Consider the following 9614-nt stretch of genomic DNA (forward strand, 5'->3'; position numbering starts at 1 on the left):
CCCTATCATTTGCTCTTCCTTATGATCCATTTAAATTTGTTCTAGCTTTTGATATTTTCTGCTTTATCCATTTAATTTTGTTATTCTTGTTAGCTTTTTTGTTTGTTTGCTTTTGTCTTTATTTATTTATATGAAGTCCAGTACAGGTAGATGACTCCTTGGGAGTATGGCAGGGGAAGTTGAGAAGGGAATGGGGAGCTAAGAATGATGAGTACAAGAATGAAGACAATGTTCTAAAAGTGATCATGGTGATGGTTGTACAGCTCTTCCTGATATGACTGAATGATTGAATTGCATGCTATGTGAATTGTATGCCAATAAAATTGTGGGGAAAATAGGGTCTTTTCCACATAGCTACTACCTTTTCCACATTCTCGTAACCATTCAAGCCCCCTTAGGCTTCAGATGGAATAATTCCCCCATTGATGCTAACTAGAACACTAAGTGCCTACTGACCTAGACACTGTCACGTGATCTCACTGAATTCTTATAACACTCTGAATGTAAATACAGTCATTCCCATTTGACCAATCAGATGGCCAAATTTTCCCCAGCCCACTGTGCACACATGCATTTCTGGATTCTAAGTGTCCATTTCCCTTAGGTTTAGATCACTGTTAAAATATAGCACCCTCAGGGATCATCTGTCCTGAATTCCCTGTGTTTCCAGTTCCTATCTGTACCAATGTATATCCTATGGTCTAGCCAGATACCAGGAGGGTGGAGGGAAGGTGGGGTAAAAAGGGGGAACCGATTACAAGGAGCTACATATAACCTCCTCCCTGGGGGATGGACAACAGAAAAGTGGGGAAGGGAGACGTCAGACAGTGTAAGATATGACAAAATAATAATAATTTATAAATTATCAAGGGTTCATGAGTGAGGAAGGGAGAGCGGGAATGGAGGTGGGATATGAGGAGCTGATATCAAGGGCTCAAGTAGAAAATAAATGTTTTGAGAATGATGATGGCAACAAATGTACAAATGTGCTTGACACAATGGATGGATGTATGGATTGTGGTAAGAGTTGTATGAGCCCCAATAAAATGATTTAAAATATATGTATATATCACCTTCCCTAGTTTGGGAGTCTGGAGGGTGAGTAGGCTTAAATTTTCAGCCCCTCTGAGGCTTTCAGCTGCAAGTGTAGGACTCCCATCCCTCAAGTGGTCTGCAACAATTAACATGACTTGGTCCCTGTCCCTGCCTTACTACCAACTGGTAAATGTCCTTTGTATCATGAATCAAACTTCCCAAGGGAATAAGCTGTTCCTATAGTCAGGCAACACAAGGAAGCTAGCTACGAAGTGATGACTGAGCGGCCTCCCTCCAAGATAGGCATGTGTCTCTGATCCACTTAGCTGTGACTGAGAGGAGGGGGTCCCAGGTCTCGGTGGCTAAGAGGATGAACAGGGAAGATGAGAGATGAGCATTTCTTGGAAAATCAGAATGTGTGGAAACATTAAGCCCTCATTTCCAACAGTCAACAGAGGCAGGAGCTCCCTTTATATTGCAGTTTCTTGCATAACCTAATTCATGTTCATTGCCCGGCTATTGTAGACATTTCAGTTAAAGAATTCTGCACTCTCCTGGATCCCTTTACACTGAAAAAAAGTGTATTGACATAGCCCCATTGGATAGATAATTTGGAAACAAGCTAGCAGTGCATTTCATTAATCCGCAGATGTGATGGTTTAAATGGGCACCTTATATTGCCATACTATAACGCCATTATTTTCTTTTGTTGCTGTATGCCAGGTATTATCATCATCCTCTCCAAATGAAAATCTTAGAGAAAGGGTGCAAAGGTCTGATCCAATCAAGTGGAAATGATTAAGGACAGTAGAAAAAATCCAAATAAATCAAGGGTAATGTAACAAAGAGGAATTGCTGAAACCCTGGTGGGGACTGAGCATGATAGTGGGACAGGAGGAAAGTCAAGGGAAATAGAGGAAAGAGCTGGGAGGCAAAAGGCATTTATAGAGGTCTAGATAAAGACATGTATATATGCAAATATATTTATATGAGGATAGGAAAATAGATCTATGTGCCTATATTTATAGGTTTAGTATTCAGGTAGCAGAGGGACACTGGGCCTCCACTCAAGTACTCCCTCAATGCAAGAATACTTTCTTCTATTAAATTGGCATTCTATGATGCTCACCTTCCCGACACAACCCACTCTCTCATATAGCCACTATTAAATAAAACGAAAGATGAGAATCCAACTAGTCTTCAGATTTTGAAAAGGTTTGCAATTTCATACTTTGTTGACTCAAAGCAAATTATCAATTCATTAAGTGATTAAACCATTTATCAAAACTGTGAATGACAAAGCAATCAGAGACTGGGATAATCAGACTCAGAGTCTGTTCTTTGTGTAAAATTCAAATGCACCCAGCACAATACAATTTTGTACTTAATGTCATTCATCTAATCAGCATATTTCTCCTCCAATGTGAGATCTTTGTTTGAACACAAGATGCAACAGATATAGAAGCCACAAAATCTCATTTATATAATTATAACAAGCATTTTATCATGGTTGTCAAAATTAATTAGACCTAATTCGCTCTATTTTCTATACAGAAAATTGACATAAAACATTCTTGAGAAAGGTGAAAATGCTAAAGAATCTCAGAAGTACCGGTAGGTATAAAAGAGATACTTTTATTAATGCCTGAATTTTGTTCAAGATACAGAACTAACTAACATTGATTCGGACAGAGTAGACCCCTTAAACATTTTAAAAGATCAGTTGAATGTGAACATTCACGCTAAGAAAGTCTTAACCTTTGGCTTCTTTTAAGTAATAATGAGTCCCACTGGTGCAATTAGAATAAAAATAAATTTTATAAACTCTATTAACACAACTTCTCAGGAAGGCATTCTTTCCTAAGGCAAGAGACATCTTTATTTCTGATTACACTGTCACCTTGATTATTCTCCAATTACAGCCAAAGTTTTGCCTATGTTACTTCCCAAACTTCCATGTACATCAGAAACAGATGGGGAGTCCAACCCATTCAACATGAAGATCCTAAGGCCGCACCCTTGCGCTTGATTCAAAAGCTCCAAGTGGGACTTGAAAATCTACATTTTAACACGTAACCCAATCAGTTCTCTCGTAGATGATCCAAAGATTAGAGGTTAGTAAACGTTGCTCTACACGGTGTTTCCTTTCTCCCTTTGAATCACGTTGTTTTGAATCTTTCGATTATAAGTTTTTCTGATGTGTCTTTTGAGTGCTTTCTGTACACTCTGATCAACCTCCTCTAATATTCCCTGGGCCCCATCCCATCGCATTAGCCTGGGGGGGAAAGCTACGATTTCTATAATTTTACAAAGTTTTGGCTTTTACCATTTTCCTTCTCCAGATTCATACCTCTCAAGTCTTCGAGCATGTGCATCTCCTTTGAAAGCACCAATCGACTGTGTCCTTCTGGAAAGCTCCCAGTTTTCCCTGAGCCAAGCAATCCCCACATGACTTGGAACAGAAGCTCTTCAAGTGAATGCTTAGTACATGCTTGTTTCTCTTGAATCGCCCTCTGACCAACATCAGAGTATACTAACAGAAAGAGACTTGTCTTAGCCTTAAGTAGCCTCACACACACCCCATTAATGTGTTCTCATTCATCATTAAATACTGCATCATAGAATGCACATGATAAAAATGACGGAGAGCCGCAGACCACTCCATTCAACATGGACTCAAACCAGTCCGTCTACTACCGGTAGCAACTCAAGATAAAGATTGTCGGTGAAGGGCTAATATCACAATTTCTTGGAAATTCACAATTGTCTATTGATATGAGCTACCCAATTTATCACCAATTCCTCATCCCACAGGTAAGCTATCACCTGAGAACTCACTTAAGTAGCTTTTCATACAGATCAATGCCTTCGACCTTCTCTCGGTCAGGGTTTCTCAACTTTGGTACTATGGACTCTCTTTGTTGTGGACGTCTGCCCTAGCCATATGGAGCCCTGGTAGCACAACTTGGGCTGCTAAATGAAAGGTCATTGATTTGAACCCACAAATCTCTCTAAGGCAGATGGCTAAAGAGAAAGCAATTTCTCTAAGTTTTTCACTCCTAGTTTGTAGCAAAATGCCTAGCATGATATAAGGAACAAACCAAAAAAGCATTGTCAAAAAAAGTAATAAAAAAATTTAAGATGTTCAAAAAGCATTGCCACTGGATCCATTCTGACTCATAGCAACCCAAGAAAAGAGTAGAACTGTCTCTCTGGAGTTTCAAACACTGGAATCTTTACGGAAGCTGTCTCCTGCATCTTTCTCCCCCAGAGCAGCTGGAAGGTCCACCTACCGACCTTTCTACTGGACCACCCAGGCTTCCCCCACTTGATAGAGATGCTATACAAATATGTGTTGATTGAATGAGCAAACCTAGATGTTATACACCACTGGGACTTTCAAGAGAGTAATAACATCCGTGATAACAATGTTGTTGTTGTTGTTGTTGTTGTTGTTGTTGTTGTTGTTGTTGGGGGCTGTCGAGTCAGTTCTGACACAGAGCAAAACTATGTCCAAGAGGACAAAACCCTGCACAGTCTTGCTTCATCCCCCAAAGTGTTATTTTTAGTCCATTTTTACAATCACTGTGTCAAGCCATCTCCTTCATGGGCTTCCCCTTTGTCTCTGACTTTCCACTGTACCAAGCACGATGTTCTTTCCCAGAGAGTGGTCTCTTCTTATAACATGTCCAAAGTCGATAAGATGGGGTCTTGCCATCCTCATTTGTAAGGTGCATTTTGGATGTACTTCCAGACAGATGTTTGTCCTTGTAGCAGTCTGGGATACTTCCAATATTCTTCTCCATGAATAATTTAAATGCATCAACTCTCTGTTTTTCCTTATTCAGTATTCAACCTTCACATGCATATGCAGCGATGGAAAATAACATGGCTTGGTCCAGGTGCACCTTAGTCCTCAAAGTGACATCCTTGTTCTGCAACGTTTAAAAGAAGTTTTGTGCAGCAGACTTATCCAATGCAATACGTCCGTTTGATTTTTAACTGTTGCTTCCATTAACATCATGAATCCAAGGAAAATAAAGCCCTTGAAAACGTCTCTCCATTTATCATGATGTTATCTATTGGTCCAGGGGTGAGGATATTGGTTTTCTGTACATTGATTCATAATCCATAGTGATGGCTGAAGTCCTTGATCTTCGTCAGCAAGTGCTTCAAGTCCTCACTCTCAGCAAGCAAAGGTGTGTCATCTGCACATTGCAGGTGTTTGTAAACAAGCCTTCCTCCAATCCTGATGCCACATTCTTCGACACATAGTCCAACTACCCAGAGAATTTGTCCAACGTACACATTGGAAAAGTATGGTGAAAGGATACCCTCGATGCCCACATTTCCTCATAGTAAACCAGGCGGTATTATTTCCTCATTCTGTTTGAATGACTGCCTCTTGGGCTAAGGTTTTCCAGGAGCACAATTAAATGTTCTGAAATTCCCAATTTTCTCAACAGTGTCCATAGTTTGTTATGATCCACACAATTGAATGCATTGCCTAGTCAATAAAATACAAGTAAATATCTTTCTGGTATTCTCTTTTTAGCCAAGAGGCTGACAGTCAGCTGTCATCAGCTCTGGCAGTTCCCTGTCAATGTACTGTTGCATCCAGTTTTAAATTATCTTCAACAGAATTATACGTACATGTTCTATACACGTCATATTCTGTTGGGTCACCTTTCTTTTGAATAGGTACGAATAGGGTTCTCTTCCATCCAGTTGACCAGGTAGCTGATTTTCAAATTTCTTGTTGTAGACAAGTGAGGGCTTCCAGTGTTTCTTCAACTTGTTGAAACATCTCAGTTGCAGATATTCTGTCCATTCCTGGAGCTTTGTTTATTGCTAGTGCCTTCTATGCAGTTTCCGTCAAAATCCTTGATTCTTGATCATGTGTTACCTCTTGAAATGGTTGAATGTCATACAATTTTTTTATGGTACCATGACTGTGTGTTCATTCCAACTTCTTGGGATGCTTCCTGCGTCGTTCAATATTTTGCCACAGAAGTCTTCAATATTGCGACCCCGTGCTTGCATTTTTCCTTCAATTATTTCAGGATGAGATATGCCGAGCATGTTTCCCCTCTTTGGCTCTCTAACTCCAGGAGTTTGCACCTTTCATCATAATGCTCTACTTTGTCTTCTCTACTTTCTGTCCAACTGTTTTACGTCATCAGTCCTTCCATTTGCTTAGCTTGTCTATGCTCCAGATCAAGTTTCAGAGTCTCTTCTGCATTGCAGTCTGATTGTTTATTTCTCTCCTGTCTATTTTTTAAATATCATTTTGGGGGGCTCTTACAGCTTTTATAACAACCTATACATCAATTGCATCAAGCAAATTTGTACATTAGTTACCATCATCATTTTCAAAACATTTGCTTTCTATTTGAGCCCTTGGTATCGGCTCCTTTTTTCCCCTCCCTCCCCACCCCCTCGTGATCCCTTGATAAATTATAAATTATCATTCTTTTCATATTTTACACTGACCACTATCTCACTTCACCCATGTTTCTGTTGCTCATCCCTGAGTGGGGGGAAGGGGGTTATGTGTCGATCGTTGCAATCCATTCCCCCTTCCTCCCCCAACCTTCTCCCTACCCTCCTGGTATCGCTGCTCCCATTTCTGTTCTTAAGGGGTTTATCTGACCTGGACTCCATGTGTCCTGAGCTCTTATCTGTATCTGTGCACATGCTCCGGCTTAGCCAGAACTGAAAGGCGTCGACTAGGGCCATGATAGTGGGAGGTGTGTAAACCTCAAAGAACCAGAGGAATGTTGTGTGTTTCATCGGTGCTACACTTTGCCCAGGTTGACTCATCCCTTCCTCGTGCCCCTTCTGTGAGGGGATCTCTTTTTAATGGTCTTTGATTGTCTTCTTGTGTGATTGTTCTTGATGTTAACTGGTCTTCTGTCATTAGTGTTCAATGTGCCAAGTTTGTTCTTGAAATGATCTCTAAATTCAGGTGGGATGTGCACAAGGTTGTATTTTGGCTTGGCAGTGTTTTCATTTTCTTCAACTTCATCCTGAACTTGCACGAGAGCAATTAGCGATCTGTTCCACATCTACCCTGGCTTTGTTTTGGCCAATGATACTGAACTTCTCCATGGTCTTTTCCCAGAGATGGAGTCAATTTGATTTCTGTGTGTTCCATCTGGAAAAGTCCATGTTTATAGTTGCTGTTTCTGTTGTAAAAAGGTATTTGCCGTGAAGAAGTTATTGTTCTTGCAAAATTCTGTCATGTGATCTCCAGCTTCATTTATGCCACCAAGTCCATATTTCCCAACTTCTGCTCCTATCTCTGTTTCCAACTTTCACATCCCCTTTGCCAACAATTACCGATGTATCTTGATTGTATATTTGATCAACTTCAGACTGAAGATGACAGAATCCTTCTATTTCTTCATGAGGTTTAGTGATTGGTCCATAAGTTGAAATACTTGTTGTATTAACTGGACTTCTTTGTAGGAGTATAGATATTATTCTATCACAGACAGCACTGTACTTTAAGATAGATCTTAAATGCAATGACTAACATTAATTGAGGACTAATTGTGTATCAGGTACTGTGCCAGACACTGGGACTACATTAATCTTTACTACAGTCTTATAGATAGAAGCTCCATGAAGGCAAGGATGCTTTCTCTTTAATTCACTAATGTGCCCCCAGTGCCTAAAATATGACCATCTCAGTATTTGTTGAATTAATGTCAATAATATTATTAGACCCCTTAAACAGATAATCCAGGTGGTATAGTGGATTACGGGTTGGACTGTTAACCAGCAGCTCTTCTGAGGGACATAAAGACTGACAGCCAAGGGGCAAGTTATATTCTGTCCCAAAGGGTTGCTAAGAGTTAGCAGTAAGTTTACACAAATGAGAAACCTGGGACCCAAAAAGGTTCAGAGGCTTGCCTAGCTAATAAAGAACAAGACTTAGATGCAAATTCAGACATTCTAACTCAAAATCTTCTCTGTCAAGGTGCACACTTATATCTTAAATAGTCTTCTATTAGTATAAATGCATAATGCAGGGACCTCCAAAAATACTTCCTAAAAATAAAATATACGATGGAGATATTTTTCAAACTTATGGGGGCTTATTAGGGAATTTAATAACTTATCACAAATCCTGTACCACAGTTTCTGATGCCTCTGGTCTTGGCCTCCCCAACTTCAGATAGAGATCTAGACATGCTCTTCCAAAAGCCCTGGGTTTTCTCTCTCTGCTATTTCAAAGATGGCTAGTTCGTAAACCCGGGAGCAGGGCATGGGGTGCTGGGGTGCTGGGGGGACTCAAAAACTGACCAATCCCCTCTGTTAGTATTACACATGCCCTATTTGCATAACCCCACTTAATCATTTAGTGGTAGTTACAGGGAAATTTATTAAGGAATTTCACTCCATCACAGGCCACCCTTTGGCTCTCTGTGCTGTTTTCTCCTTCATACATGAACAATTAACTTTCCCTCTCAGAAACATCTGCAATTACAAATTTACAATCATCATTAAACCAGTTGAAAATCACACCTGAATCATACAATTTGATCAACATCTTCCCTCCATCCCACTCTTCTCCAGAACCATCAAGCAAAAAAGAAAACTATTCAGTGGGGATCCTCACTTGCTACCCCTACTTTAAGACTAAACACACCCATGAAGGCTTGTAAACCGGCCACTTTATGCCTTTAGCACTCCATGTTTTCGACATCTAATTTCTAAATTGCCTGTTATAGGAGCCCTGGTGGCATAATGGTTACAAGTTGGGCTGCTAACCTCAAGGTCAGCAGTTGGAAACCACCAGCCACTTGACAGGAGAAAGATAAGGCTTTCTATTTCTGTAAAGGGTTTCATTAAAGCACACTTAGCATGCCTCTGAGTCACCATCTTAGCAAGTAGTGTATTTAAGTTTGGTGCGGGAATCTGGATTGGCTTGCCTCTCAGGGCATGTGATCTTCTAATCCAGTCTCCTAAGCAATGATCGGGAGAGCCTACATAGTATCCATGAAACATATAGCACCCCTTGTACATGCCACTTCGACAGAGGAACCTTTACTTCACCTGAGGTTAGCTTTGCAAGATCTGGGGAGGGAAAGACCACTCAGTTGCTGCCATACAAAACTGTGCTCAGGTCACTCCAAACCAACAGACACTCCTACCAGAGTGATAAGGAAACCTTACTGGAAATTCAAGTCAATTTGAGGCGAGAAGTGATGCATATATCTCCAAAAAAAAAGCAATTACATCTCTGGTGGTAGGAAAACAACACTTATATAGAACCCAAGGGGAGAATATAATGTGCCTAATTGGACACATTTGACCTAGTATTACATAATACTGGGACTTTAGACACTGTTCTTTAAGGCACACATCATTCATAAGCTACACCAGAAGGACTCGATGTGGAAAACCCACTAAGTGAACGGAGCTTTACCTTATACACACCTGTACCCCTTGGACTTAAGGCTGAAACTCCCTAGTGTGAGAATCAGATAACTGCTATCCCAAGGGCTTAGAACTGGCAGTTATTGGTTAGGATTTCTTACCTTGATGGTGCCCAAAGAATGGTAGCCAGG

This window comes from Echinops telfairi, unplaced genomic scaffold (assembly GCF_000313985.2).
Source record: "Echinops telfairi isolate 266 unplaced genomic scaffold, ASM31398v2 ScPeMD7_6080;HRSCAF=6971, whole genome shotgun sequence".
Lineage (NCBI taxonomy): Eukaryota > Metazoa > Chordata > Mammalia > Afrosoricida > Tenrecidae > Echinops > Echinops telfairi.